This window comes from Cyprinus carpio, chromosome B13 (genome assembly GCF_018340385.1).
Source record: "Cyprinus carpio isolate SPL01 chromosome B13, ASM1834038v1, whole genome shotgun sequence".
Classification (NCBI taxonomy): Eukaryota; Metazoa; Chordata; class Actinopteri; order Cypriniformes; family Cyprinidae; genus Cyprinus; species Cyprinus carpio.
The window spans coordinates 2,795,578-2,808,811 of record NC_056609.1 but is presented as its reverse complement, the minus strand read 5'-3'; positions in this window follow the sequence as shown (position 1 = coordinate 2,808,811).

The window sequence follows — 13,234 nt, the reverse complement described above, 5'->3', positions numbered from 1 at the left end:
CCGAAAGCTTCTTGCAGAAGCAAATGATTGCAAATGATTGCACAGATACTATTTAAACTGAATCACTAAATTCAATGATGAAATCACTAAATTCAATGATGAACTGTGAGATGAATGACATCACTGAATTTAATGATGAACTGCCTTTAACTGTCCTTTTTGCATTATTTGACACCACTGTTTTCCTAACTAATTGTTGTTCAGTTGGCTTTGACACAATCTTTTTTGTTTAAAGCACTATATAAATAAAGGTGACTTGACTTGACTTGACATAGGTGGGGTACATGTAACATCTGAGGGGCATGTTGTAACATGACCATATGACTGCTTAAAACAAAACTGATGACTAAATATATATATATATATATATATAATATATATATAGATATATATATATATATATATAATTATATATATCTATATAATATATATACATATTTATTAACTCAAATATTAACTCAAAATTTCAAATAAAGTAATGGCTTTTTTTAACAAGTAAGTATTATTCTGATTTTGGGAGATTGGAATTTAAAGTTAGTGTCTTCTGCTAGATAGCGAAGCATTGAAGAACTATCTAAACTGATAAATAACAGATTAGAGATTGAAATAATAGCAGATTTTTCTCATTTTAAATGAATACTAAAAAAACGGAGATTGAAAGTTTATTTAAGATAGAAATGTACGTTTACTGTGGTAAAATAAATGCTCAGCAATATCTTAAAGAAAAAAAAAACTGAATTTTGGCATACCTTTCTCTATATAGTGTAGTAACGATGGAGGTGTGACAATGAAGTGGGGATCCAAAAGCAAGGCTTTATTCCATAGAGTCAGAACAGGCAGGGTCAAACACCCAAACAAACAATCACATCCAGGGCAAACGACAAAAGAGTCAAAGTCAAGTCAAGTCAAGTCAAGTTTATTTCTAGAGCACATTTAAAACAACAGAAGTTGACCAAAGTGCTGTACTTCCCACATCATAAATCAACAACAACAAAAATAAAATGACATCAAAACGACAAAAACACACAGCTCTCAAACTGAACTAAAAGCCAAGGAAAATAAATGTGGTTTTTTAAGACTAGATTTAAAAACAGATAGTGTTGGGGCCAGCCTCACAGACAATGGTAAATTATTCCATAGTTTAGGGGACGGAACTGAGAAAGCCCGATCTCCCCTATGTTTCAACCTTACTCTAGGAACAGCCAAGAGCATACAATCTGTCGACCTAAGAGACCTAGATGGAACATATTGTTGTATAAGGTCAGAAAGGTATGTCGGGGCTAGACCATTTAGGGATTTGTAGGCAAACACTAAAATTTTAAAATCAATCCTAAACCGTACTGGAAGCCAATGAAGGGACGGCAGTATGGGAGAAATGTGGTCACGCTTACGTACCCCTTTTAGTAGTCTAGCTGCAGCATTCTGCACCAACTGCAGGCGTGAAAGAGATGCCTGGCTAACACCAGCATAGATGGCATTACAATAATCCAATCGAGAGGAGATAAAAACATGTATACTCTTTCAAAGTCTTTAAATGACAAAAAAGGTTTCACTTTAGATAAGAGCCTTAACTGAAAAAAACTGACTTTAACCACAGAATTTATCTGCTTTTCAAGTTTAAAATCACCGTCCATGATTACTCCCAGATTTTTAAAGGAAGATTTAATATACGGAATTAAGGAACCCAATTCTGTGTTTACAGCAAAAAATACACAACTGGTAAAACATTTACCCAAATTACTGTAGATGGTCAAGGGAGACAGCAAACAATCATAAATGCTGTGCTGAAGAATCAGAGCACCAGGGTGGAACAGGCGGAGTTGAAGAGTGCCATGACAGAGCAGGCAGAGCTAAAGAGCACCAAGGCGGAGCAGGTGGAGCTGAAGAACACCATGGCAGAGCAGATGGAGCTAAAGAGCACTTGGGCGGAGCTGAAGACCACCTGAGCGGGGCTGAAGACCACCAAGGCGGAACCACCATATGAGGTTCTGCCTATGGAAGTTGGGACAGGAGCGGGCTCTGGAGGACACTCGAGGACTGAAGGAGGCTCGGAAAATGGATTCAGGAACTACAGCAGGCTCAGGAGTGAGTTCGGGGAAAAGAGCGGATTCTAGAGCAGACTCTGAGACTAGAGTGGGTGCGACCACCCTGGAAAGGTTCTGCAGCAGAGGCCGAAAAACTAGAGCGTGTGTGCGCTGAGACGGCAGTGCTTGAGAGTGCTGAAAAAGTGTCATTAGCGAGCGTAGAGTCTGCATTGCTCATGAGCGTAGAGTCTGCATTGCTCGTGAGTGGAGAGTCTGCATTGCTCGTGAGTCGAGAGTCTGCGTTGCATGTGAGTCGAGAGTCTGCGTTGCTTGTGAGTGGAGAGTCTTTGGGGTGACCCCGCAGCTCGCAAAGACACCAGCGGTGGATCTTCCAAGTTGGATTGCCAGTCTTGAATGCCTTGGGACTTCTTAAGCCATCTTAAAGGAGTGACTCGGCTGGAGGCCATTTTATGGAAAGGCTCTTGACTGGCTGCTATGATGTGGTGAGGCTTGGTGTGGCATTTGACATACTTATTTTGAGTGCTTGAAATATTTGGTTTTGGTGTAGAATTCATAAACTTGATTTAACCACTTTTCAAATGTATTAAAGCTAAAATTGTTGCCTCTGCTCCATTTCCCTCTTTCTAAAGCAGTGGTTCCCAATCCTGTTCCTGGAGAACCCCCAACACTGCATGTTTTTGGTGTCTCTCTTATCTGACACACACATTTGAGGTCTTGGAGTCTTCACTAATGAGCTGATGAGTTGAATCAGGTGTGTTTGAATAGGGAGACATCAAAAATGTGTAGTGTTGGGGGTTCTCCAGTACCAGGATTGGGAACTACTGTTCAAGAGGATGCAGACAGAGATGCCCACTTAGCATAGCCCTTTTCATGTTGGCAACTGAGCCATTAGCCAAGGCAATTAGAACAAATCCCAATATAAAAGGTTTTGATATTGGCCCTGATACACACAAAATATCTCTTTTTGCAGATGACATTCTTTTATTTTTAACTAATCCAACGGATTCTCTTACTCCCTTGCAGAACTTTTGCCAATACTTTATTTTGATAGTCCATTTTAAACATTCTACTAACAGTAAATAACTTTGCAACTACATGTCAACTAGCAGTTATTAGAGTATTAGTAGACTGTCTTGTCCTAATATCTTCTAACACTTTATTTTGATAGGTCCACAACATACAACATACTGACTGTGAGAAACTTTGCAAGTATATTTAAACTTGTTCTACTATGCCTAACCCTAACCAAACACTACACTCAGAGACACAATACACATATATTCAAAAAAAAAAGAAAAATATTACAAAAAAAATCAAAAAAAATCTAAAGTGGACTATAATAATGTGTAACCAAACTTTTTACACTCGTATACTGTAGGTTACTTTTCTGGTTACAAGGTTAATTTTTAGAAAAGTGAAATCCTACCTAAGTCTTTATAATCTTAACTTGCCTGAACACCTGGAAAAAGTAGGGAACGATTTTGCCATCTGGATGGACCTACTATTGACACTATTTGGTAGGATTAATATTTATCAAGATGAATGAAGTTTTTATATATCTTCAATCTCTCCCAATTCATACATTTGTCAATTAGTCTTGACAAATTAGCTTTAAAGCTGCACTGGCCTTTACGTCGACGTGCAGTACACATGCAAACCTCTAGTCTGCAGTGTCCACGGGCATGTTGCTGGTGTAAACCGCAGTACCACGACAAAAGCCGAAGAAGAAGCGGCTCGTCAGAGAAGCATTATAGCCGTGACGGTGGAAAATAAATATCAAATCATTAAATCATTATTTAAAACTACAAAAGGAGTCAACAACGGAACAAGAGAAGATGGCATTCTTTCAATCTCCACAAGGACTTGTACCACGGCAGATCAACACTGTTGATCTCAGACAACTAGTGATGTATAATGCTATGTAGTATAATAAATGATAAGACACATGTTATTTGCTTTGTTTTATTTGATATAAGAAGGTGTAAAATTAAAATATATTAAAGTGCACAGAAACACACACAAAACTCAAGTACATACGGAGGGAGGGGTTCTAGCAGACCAATCACAGCGCTTGCGGTCCGCGTAGTATTGATGAGCTGCTAGATTCCTGGAGAGGTGCACGTCGGGCTACACCGTACGACACATAGCCTTCGGCGTAGGTTCGACGCAAAAGTATAAATTGGTCTTTAGCCCATACGAAGACCTCACTAGGCCCAAACTATTAATCTACAACAGGGGTGCCCAATCCTGGTCCTGGAGATGTACCTTCCTGCAGAGTTCAGTTCCAACCCTGATCAAACACACATCTCTGCGATTATCAAGTGCTCCTTTAGATCCTAATTAGTTGGTTCAGCTGTGTTTGTCAGGGTTGGAGTTGAACTCTGCAGGAAGGTAGATCTCTAGGAACAGGGTTGGGCACCCCTGATCTACAACAATATGTCTGTTTTATTATAAATACTTTTCAGATACTATAACTAAGGCTGGCAGCACACTAGATGATTCTAAAGCCAATTTTAAGCCCGATTTGCACCCCCAAACGACCAGGGGGTGTGGCCCGATTCACGGCTTGTCGCAAGCAATTTTTTGTCCAGAAATCCTATATTGTGTGGTGTCATTACGATTATTTAACTGATCCCGATCGAGATGGAGCGTCGCTGAACTCAAACATGTTTGATATTTATGATTCTTGATCGGGCTGCCTCTGATGTGATTCCAATGAGAGCGAGCAAGAGTCACCTACCGGATGTTGCGTGCTTCTATGTTGAAACACGGGGCAAGTTCAAGCTCAACCCGGTGCGCAACATTTTACAATGGTGTTTCCGGTTTGAACTACATGTTTCCTGGAAACGGTGTGCAACAGGGTTTGAGATACGTTTTCATTTGTTTGGTGGGTGTGTCAAAAATGTCAGCCCAATCAGGAACAACATGTATATAAACCATGCGTTTAAAGAGACAGCTTGCACAATTTAATTAACATCAAAATAAATTCACAAGAGCAAGTATATTGTTTGCACGTTTATTTACATTAAAGGCAAAATAACTGAAATAATAAGAGCACAAGTATAGATCTGGAACTACTTTAAGTCTATCTAAATATCATTAAGTAATTAATTGCAATGTCTTCTGGTCCATTTCCTTTCCTTAGAAAGGTGTGCTAGACACTGATTAATGTAACATAAAAATACTATTCATATTTATATATTTTGCTATTGTATTGTGGAGTGACACTCTTATAAACTTTTCTATGCTCCTCTTATATAATGGTAAAATATTACAAACCCCATTCCAAAAAAGTTGGGACATGTAATGTAACTGAACATTCCACTGAAGGCGAGCGTAGCGATGAACCCAAGTGCAGTTTATTTACAGGTGCAATACAAAACATCCAAACATAATCCAAACCAGAAACGAAGACTTGACTTGAACAGACTTTAACTTGATGAGGCATGAAACAGACTTGACAGAAACAGACTTGACGTGACATGAACAGACAAGACACACCGACAGCAGGTTGCAACATTAATACACCACAAGGCCCAAATGGCAAAAACATGACTACTTATAACAATACAGGTCACATGACAAGAACAAACCAATGGGGAAACAAGACACAAGACTAAGACAACCCAATGAGTAAACAGAACTGATAAATCACATGACAAGACAATAAACCAATCAGAACGACACATACACAAGGCAGATATACATCTGCATACAAACAGCATAAATCAAACTACAAAATAAGACATGAAAACAAGAATATGAAACAAACCCCAAAACAGACATTACAGGACACTGTACAAATTGTGAATAAAAACAGAATCCAAGGATGTGGAAATTTCAATATTTTATTCAGAATACAACATAGATGACATATCAAATGTTTAAACTGAGAAAATGGATCATTTTAAGGGAAAAATAAGTTGCATTTTAAATTTCATGGCATCAACACATCTCAAAAAAGTTGCGACAAGGCCATGTTTACCACTGTGTGGCATCCCCTCTTCTTTTTATAACAGTCTGCAAACGTCTGGGGACTCAGGAGACAAGTTGCTCAAGTTTAGGAATAGGAATGTTTGTCCCATTCTTGTCTAATACAGGCTTCTAGTTGCTCAACTGTCTTAGGTCTTCTTTGTCACATCTTCCTCTTTATGACTTGCCAAATGTTTTCTATGGTTGAAAGATCTGGACTGCAGGCTGGCCATTTCAGTACCCGGATCCTTCTTCTACGCAGCCATGATGTTGTAATTGATGCAGTATGTGGTCTGGCAATGTCATGTTGGAAAATGCAAGGTCTTGCCTGAAAGAGACGACATCTGGATGGGAGCATATGTTGTTCTAGAACTTGGATATACCTTTCAGCATTGATGGTGCCTTTCCAGATGTGTAAGCTGCCCATGCCACACGCACTCATGCAACCCCCCATTCCATCAGAGATGCATGCTTCTGAACTGAGCGCTGATAACAACTTGGGTTGTCCTTGTCCTCTTTAGTCCGGATGACATGGCATCCTAGTTTTTTTCCAAAAAGAACTTCAAATTTTGATTCGTCTGACCACAGAACAGTTTTCCACTTTGCCACAGTCCCATTTTAAATGAGCCTTGCCCCTGTGCTTCTGGATCATGTTTAGATATGGCTTCTTTTTTGACCTATAGAGTTTTTAGCCGGCAACGGCGAATGGCGCGGTGGATTGTGTTCACCGACAATGTTTTCTGGAAGTATTCCTGAGCCCATGTTGTGATTTCCATTACAGTAGCATTCCTGTATGTGATGCAGTGCCGTCTAAGGGCCCGAAGATCACGGACATCTAGTATGGTTTCCCAGCCTTGACCCTTACGCACAGAGATTGTTCCAGATTCTCTGAATCTTTGGATGATATTATGTACTGTAGATGATGATAACTTCAAACTCTTTGCAATTTTTCTCTGAGAACATCTAGAACATTCACCAATTTCTTTTTCTATACTTTGTTTTTTCACTGTGAAACAGTCAGCTGACAACTTTGATTGTCCTCTATTGTTTTTTCTTCTCTAGTCACATTTGATCTTGCAAGTGTCCGTGAGATCAATTCACTGTGAAATCATTCCTACAATCATCAAGTATGTGGTCTCGTGGTCTGGTCAAATCGTTTAGGGTGTGTGTTCAGAGGATTATAAAGCTAAAAATCAGTCCTCTTCTTATTTGTGGTCTCCCATGGTTTTAAAATCAGTTAAGATTTGAAAATCGTCTAGTGTGCAGCCAGCTTTAAGTATTTTGGGGGTGGGGGCGGGTGATGTGTTATACAAAAAAAAAAAAAAAAAACAGTGTTATACACATCTGAAATACATGCAGTCACCACATAACTAATGTCTATATTGTCAAAAAATGTACAGTACTCAAAGGGATTTCAAATCAATGGATTTATTAAATACAAAACAGAAAACATTCAATTCATGTTTATGCAGCTACACGTAGTAGCCAAAAATGCAAATACACAAAAGTACACAAAAATGAAAGAAAGCAAACAAAGAACGCACACATCAACCCAATTATTTTATTTAGCGTTCATGTAAACAATACATTCAGATTGATCAATCGGAATGAATTCAGTCCAGTTGAACCAAAAAAATGTGCATGTAAACGTAGCCACTGTCCATAGTTGAAGTTGGCTGATAGCAAATGAATAATCCAACCTCTTGTAATGAAAACACACCATAGCTCTCAAACACCAGACTCTTCCTAACCAGGAAAAGTAAAAAATAGTACAGACTATGGTCTCACGTCAAAAATAACTTTAAATTGGTATTCAAACTGGACCATGATGTGGTAGCCTCACCAAATAAAGAGGTCCTTCTAAAATGCATAAAAAAATTAACTATCTTAAACTCTAAGCATTAATCCAAACATAGGCCATACATACATATACCATCTCTGCAAAAAACATCAGCAATGTACACTTTTAAACAGAAAAAAAAAATAGCAACTTCTTTAGACTGGGCTTAAAATGACAAATTTCCCAACCAGGACATAGTACAGTGTATTCAGCAGGTGAGCCATGCTGGCTACCCTTACCAAAAAGTAGTATACTTCAAGTTTATTTTATTAAGTATACTTAAGTAAAGTTCAAGTATATTTAGACTTTTTGTAAGTATAAGTTAAGTATACTTAATGGTAATTTAAGTATATTTCTGAGGATACATAAAGCCCATTTTCTCACCGAGAAGTACATAAAAAAGTAAACTAAAACCATACTTTCCTATTTTTAGTTTAAAAGAAATATACTAATAGCACACTTGAATAAAAAACTTTCACACACTTATACTGCTGCTTGCTATTGCTAACTCCCCTCTACCCACATGACTTTACTTAAGGAAACTTAATCTTATTAAGACATTAATTGTTGATTGTTGATCCTCAAATATGGCTCATGAGATCCACTTTCCTGCAGAGTTTAGCTCTAACCAATGATATCCAATTACATCAACTTACCCTCAAACCATATCCAACTTTGATCAAACTCAACTAATGATCCTGAAGACATGCTTGCTCAGGGGTTTTGATTAAGGTTAGAACTATAATCTGCATGAAAGTGGATCTTGTGAGCTAGATTTGAGAATCCCCTGGCCTATATGAAACAACATGTTCTGAAAAGGTCTTTTTTTTGGTTTGAGCCATCCTAGTTCAACTGAGTGGTTTAAAGATTGGCCAGTCAATGTTTTGTTTGTATTCTCCTAGTTGCATTACAGGGCTGCCTACACAAAACCTGAATGGGACCAAAGCATACAAAATTTGTTCTAGGCCCGAATGGACTGGCCCAAATTGGGTCATCATGGGATTAGTGTGGGTAGTCCGCTAGTGTGTGCTGCTCACAGAGAGCCTGCGGTGAGCCCAAATCTGTGGGCCTCGCCTGTGCAAGCTCGCACTGGGCCTGTTTAGGTTTGGTGTGGGCTGGCCCTAGCCGCACTGTGCCCGCTAAAAGCCAGCATTGGCCCTGCAAGGACATGTTTGCAGGGTATAATCAGGGAGGTTTTAAGTTTTACTTTTTAAAAAATAAAAAAATAATTTTGGCCAGAGCATTCCAGAAATCTGGCCCAGATGTTTGGAAGCGACACCCTACCTTCATGGCTCAAAATAAAATTATTGGAATTAAAGGAGTATGTTCTCTCATATATGCTGTATATAAATGGATGAGAAATTCATTAACATGGTATCCAACAATTATATGATCATTCATTCAATCCAAATGTGGGAAAGGTTGCAAAAGACTTTCTTTCCCCTGAAGCTGAGCTCACACTACAGGATTTTTAAAATCCTAAACGATTATGAAATCTTGCTGCAGCACACACATTAGGAGAATCTTCGCAGATTATCTTCCCTCAAATCTTAAACATGCACACACTACAAGATTTGAACATCGTGGCACATCACACACTGCAAGATATCATTAAGATTGTCATGCCAGAGGGAGCGCCTCATGTGATCTCACGCAGCAGATCGTCACTGATTTTTGTTTACATATGTTAGCTAGCATACTAGCAGCTTTCTGCACTCACCCGGTGCATTCAAAACTGAGGCGATTTTACTCCAGCGCTTCTCTTTCTCCTTACGGTTGTGATGCGTTTTCGACACATTATACAGACAGTCGTGTTACTACAAAATGTCAAGAAACAGTTTCCTCTATCTCCACTATCCAACGAAGCTGTACATCAGCTGTTTTGCGTTTTTGTGCACTGGCTGTGAAAGTACTGACGTAATCATATAGCCATCATCATCCCGATTTAAATCCTAAATATCAAACATGTTTGATATTAATCGGGGCTGCCCCGATTTGTGTACAAGCAGATTGGGAGGTGCAAGATTAAATTGGTGAATGCCTCACATAACCAGATAATCCATGCTGAACATCGGGACCGATCGAGGTGCTCGACAAGATGTTTGCTCCGATTCTCGGGAGGGGGAAATCAGGGCTAAATCTGGCTAAAAATCCTGTAGTGTGAGCCAGGCTTTACAGATATGTGGCTAAGATTTAAAGCCCAACTCATTTTGCCTATTTTAACACAGCTGGAGCAATTGGTTTATTCAAGTTGACCAACCTATTAAATAATGTCTAGAATATATAAAGCCCTTATGACAAATAAACCTCCACCTGAACTAGATAAATCTAAAATTAGATGGGAACATGATCTAGGTATTAGCATAGGAAAGAAGGAATCACATCTAATCTGAACTCCAGGAATAGACTGATTCAATTTAATTTTCTTCACCAACTTTATTTCACCCTATCTAAACTGCATAAATTTAATAAAAATAAATCTCACATCTATGCTTCAGATGTGGTACAGATGAGGGAACTTTTTACACTCTACAGTTTAGTTTATGTGTTCTGGCAAAAATAAATAAATAAATGTTTGTTGGGTAACTTCGCCAAATCCAACCTCAAACAAACCCATGAGATAAAGCTTGCAGATATTTTATTACTGATTACCAAGAAGCGTATCGCAATGAAGTTGAAATCTGACATGGTTATTCCAACAAGTGGAGCCATACCTCAAATCTGCCTCGCCACCCAGGTGTTAGGCTCACCATAGTTGTTGGCCGTTTCTCAAACAAAAGGCTGCATCCTCCGGAGGTTGCATTTGCAGGCTGCATATGTAATCAAGCCTGGTTTATTTCAGTTAACAAAGCATTACATTCGCGAGTCATAAGCATATTACAACAATTTATGCTTAACTAAGAATAATGGTCAAATTTATAACTGTTTATTTTCTAAAATATGATATTCTTTATGATGTAAGCAGCCTACAAATGCGACCTCCGGAGGATCCATCCTTCCATTTGAGAAACGGCCTTTGAAAGGCAGCGGTTCTGGAGGGCGAAAAGGCAGAAAAGAGACGAGGGTGAAATACAGAAAAAGGAAAATTTGGTTTAGGAAGTGATCGTTCTGCTGACAATCAAAAAATGGATGTCATGGAGACGCATTCCTATGCGAGATGCAGTAGTCCAGAGTTAATGTTAACTCCGTTCCCAGGTTCGGAGCCATGCATGCCAGATCCCAAGAAAAGCAAATCGGAGCCAATGCTTGCTGAGGTACAGAATAACACCCCAGCCTCAGTCTATTCCTTGTGAAGTTCACTCAAACTCTTGAATCGATTTTGCTTGACAATCCTCATAAGGCTACGGTTCTGTCGGTGTTGGTTGTGCATCTTTTTCTTCCACATTTTTTCCTTCCACTCAACTTTCTGTTAACATGCTTGGATACAGCACTTTATGAACAGCTAGCTTCTTTGGCAATGAATGTTTGTGGCTTACCCTCCTTGTAAAGGGTGTCAATGATTGTCTTCTGGACAACTGTCAGATCAGCAGTCTTCCCCATGATTGTGTAGCCTAGTGAACCAAACTGAGAGACTATTTTGAAGGCTCAGGAAACCTTTGCAGGTATTTTGAGTTGATTAGCTGATTGGCATGTCACCATATTCTAATTTGTTGAGATAGTGAATTGATGGGTTTTTGTTAAATGTGAGCCAAAATTAAAATAACAATTAAAAGAACCAAAGACTTAAACTACTTCAGTCTGTGTGCATGTTCCAGTTTTTTTGAGGTAAAGGGTAAAGGTTATCCTTTCTGATAGCTTGAAAGTAAAATTCAAGGGTTATAATATAACTGAAGCCTTATATTGCTTTATTTATATGCTGGATAGTATATTATAACAAATTTTTGAGTTATTTGTTTTCTTTTACTTCCAGTTTTGAAAATGTTGTATAGGCTATTTGTATTTTTTTTTTTTTTTTTTTTTTTTTTTTTTTGTGACACTCAGTTAGGTTATTTACGTGAATGTTGTTCTTGGGTGATTGGATAAATTTGACTTCGGTAATCTATTAAGAGATTATGTCTTTATGTTTATATTCGTTCAATGTTAAGGGCATTACTCCTTGATTTGTTAAAGAGAAAAGCTATTTTTTTATTTCTTAAAAGATTGTTTTTCGGAAAAATCAATGGGGTAGTGATATCTGGTTGGCATATGGGAGTAATAAATCAGCAGGGGTTGCAGGTTTGAATGGTAATTATAAAGGGAAAATTTTAAAAAGTAAAGCTCACTCTTGTGGAAGATGGTTGATTTTAGTTGTAGAAGATAATAATAATTTTGTAATTTTGGGGAACTTCTACAGTGACAATTACAGGTGCATCTCAATAAATTAGAATGTCGTGGAAAAGTTAATTTATTTCAGTAATTCAACTGAAATTGTGAAACTCGTGTATTAAATAAATTCAGTCTTTGGTTCTTTTAATTGTGATGATTTTGGCTCACATTTAACAAAAACCCAACAATCCACTATCTCAACAAATTAGAATACTTCTTAAGACCAATAAAAAAAACTTTTTTTTTTTTTTTTTTTTTTTTTTGTGAAATGTTGGCCTTCTGGAAAGTATGTTAATTTACTGTACATGTACTCAATACTTGGTAGGGGCTCCTTTTGCTTTAATTACTGCTTCAATTCAGGGTGGCATGGAGGTGATCAGTTTGTGGCACTGCTGAGGTGGTATGGAAGCCCAGGTTTCTTTGACAGTGGCCTTCAGCTCATCTGCATTTTTTGGTCTCTTGTTTCTCATTTCCCCCTAAAAAACAACACAAACAATACCTATTTCATTCATGTCTAGTTAGCTTGCCAGCCAATCAAACAAACCAAAACCAACCAAATTTAACCAACTCTTTTTGACACTGTGTGCAGGTGCCAAATCTTGCTGGAAAATGAAATCAGCATATTCAAAAAACTGGTCAGCCAAGAAAGCATGAAGTGCTCCAAAATTTCTTGGTAAACGGGTGCAGTAACTTTGGTTTTCAAAAAACACAATGGACCAACACCAGCAGATGACATTGCACCCCAAATCATCACAGACTGTAGAAACTTGGACTTCAAGCAACTTGGGCTATGAGCTTCTCCACCCTTCCTCCAGACCCTAGAACCTTGGTTTCCAAATGAAATACAAAACTAGCTCTCATCTGAAAAGAGGACTTTGGACCACTGGGCAACAGTCCAGTTCTTCTTCTCCTTAGAACAGATAAGATGCCTCTGACGTTGTCTGTGGTTCTGGAGTGGCTTAACAAGAGGAATACGACAATTGTAGCCAAATTCCTTGACATGTCTGTGTGTGGTGGCTCTTGATGCCTTGACCCCAGCCTCAGTCTATTCCTTGTGAAGTTCACTCAAACT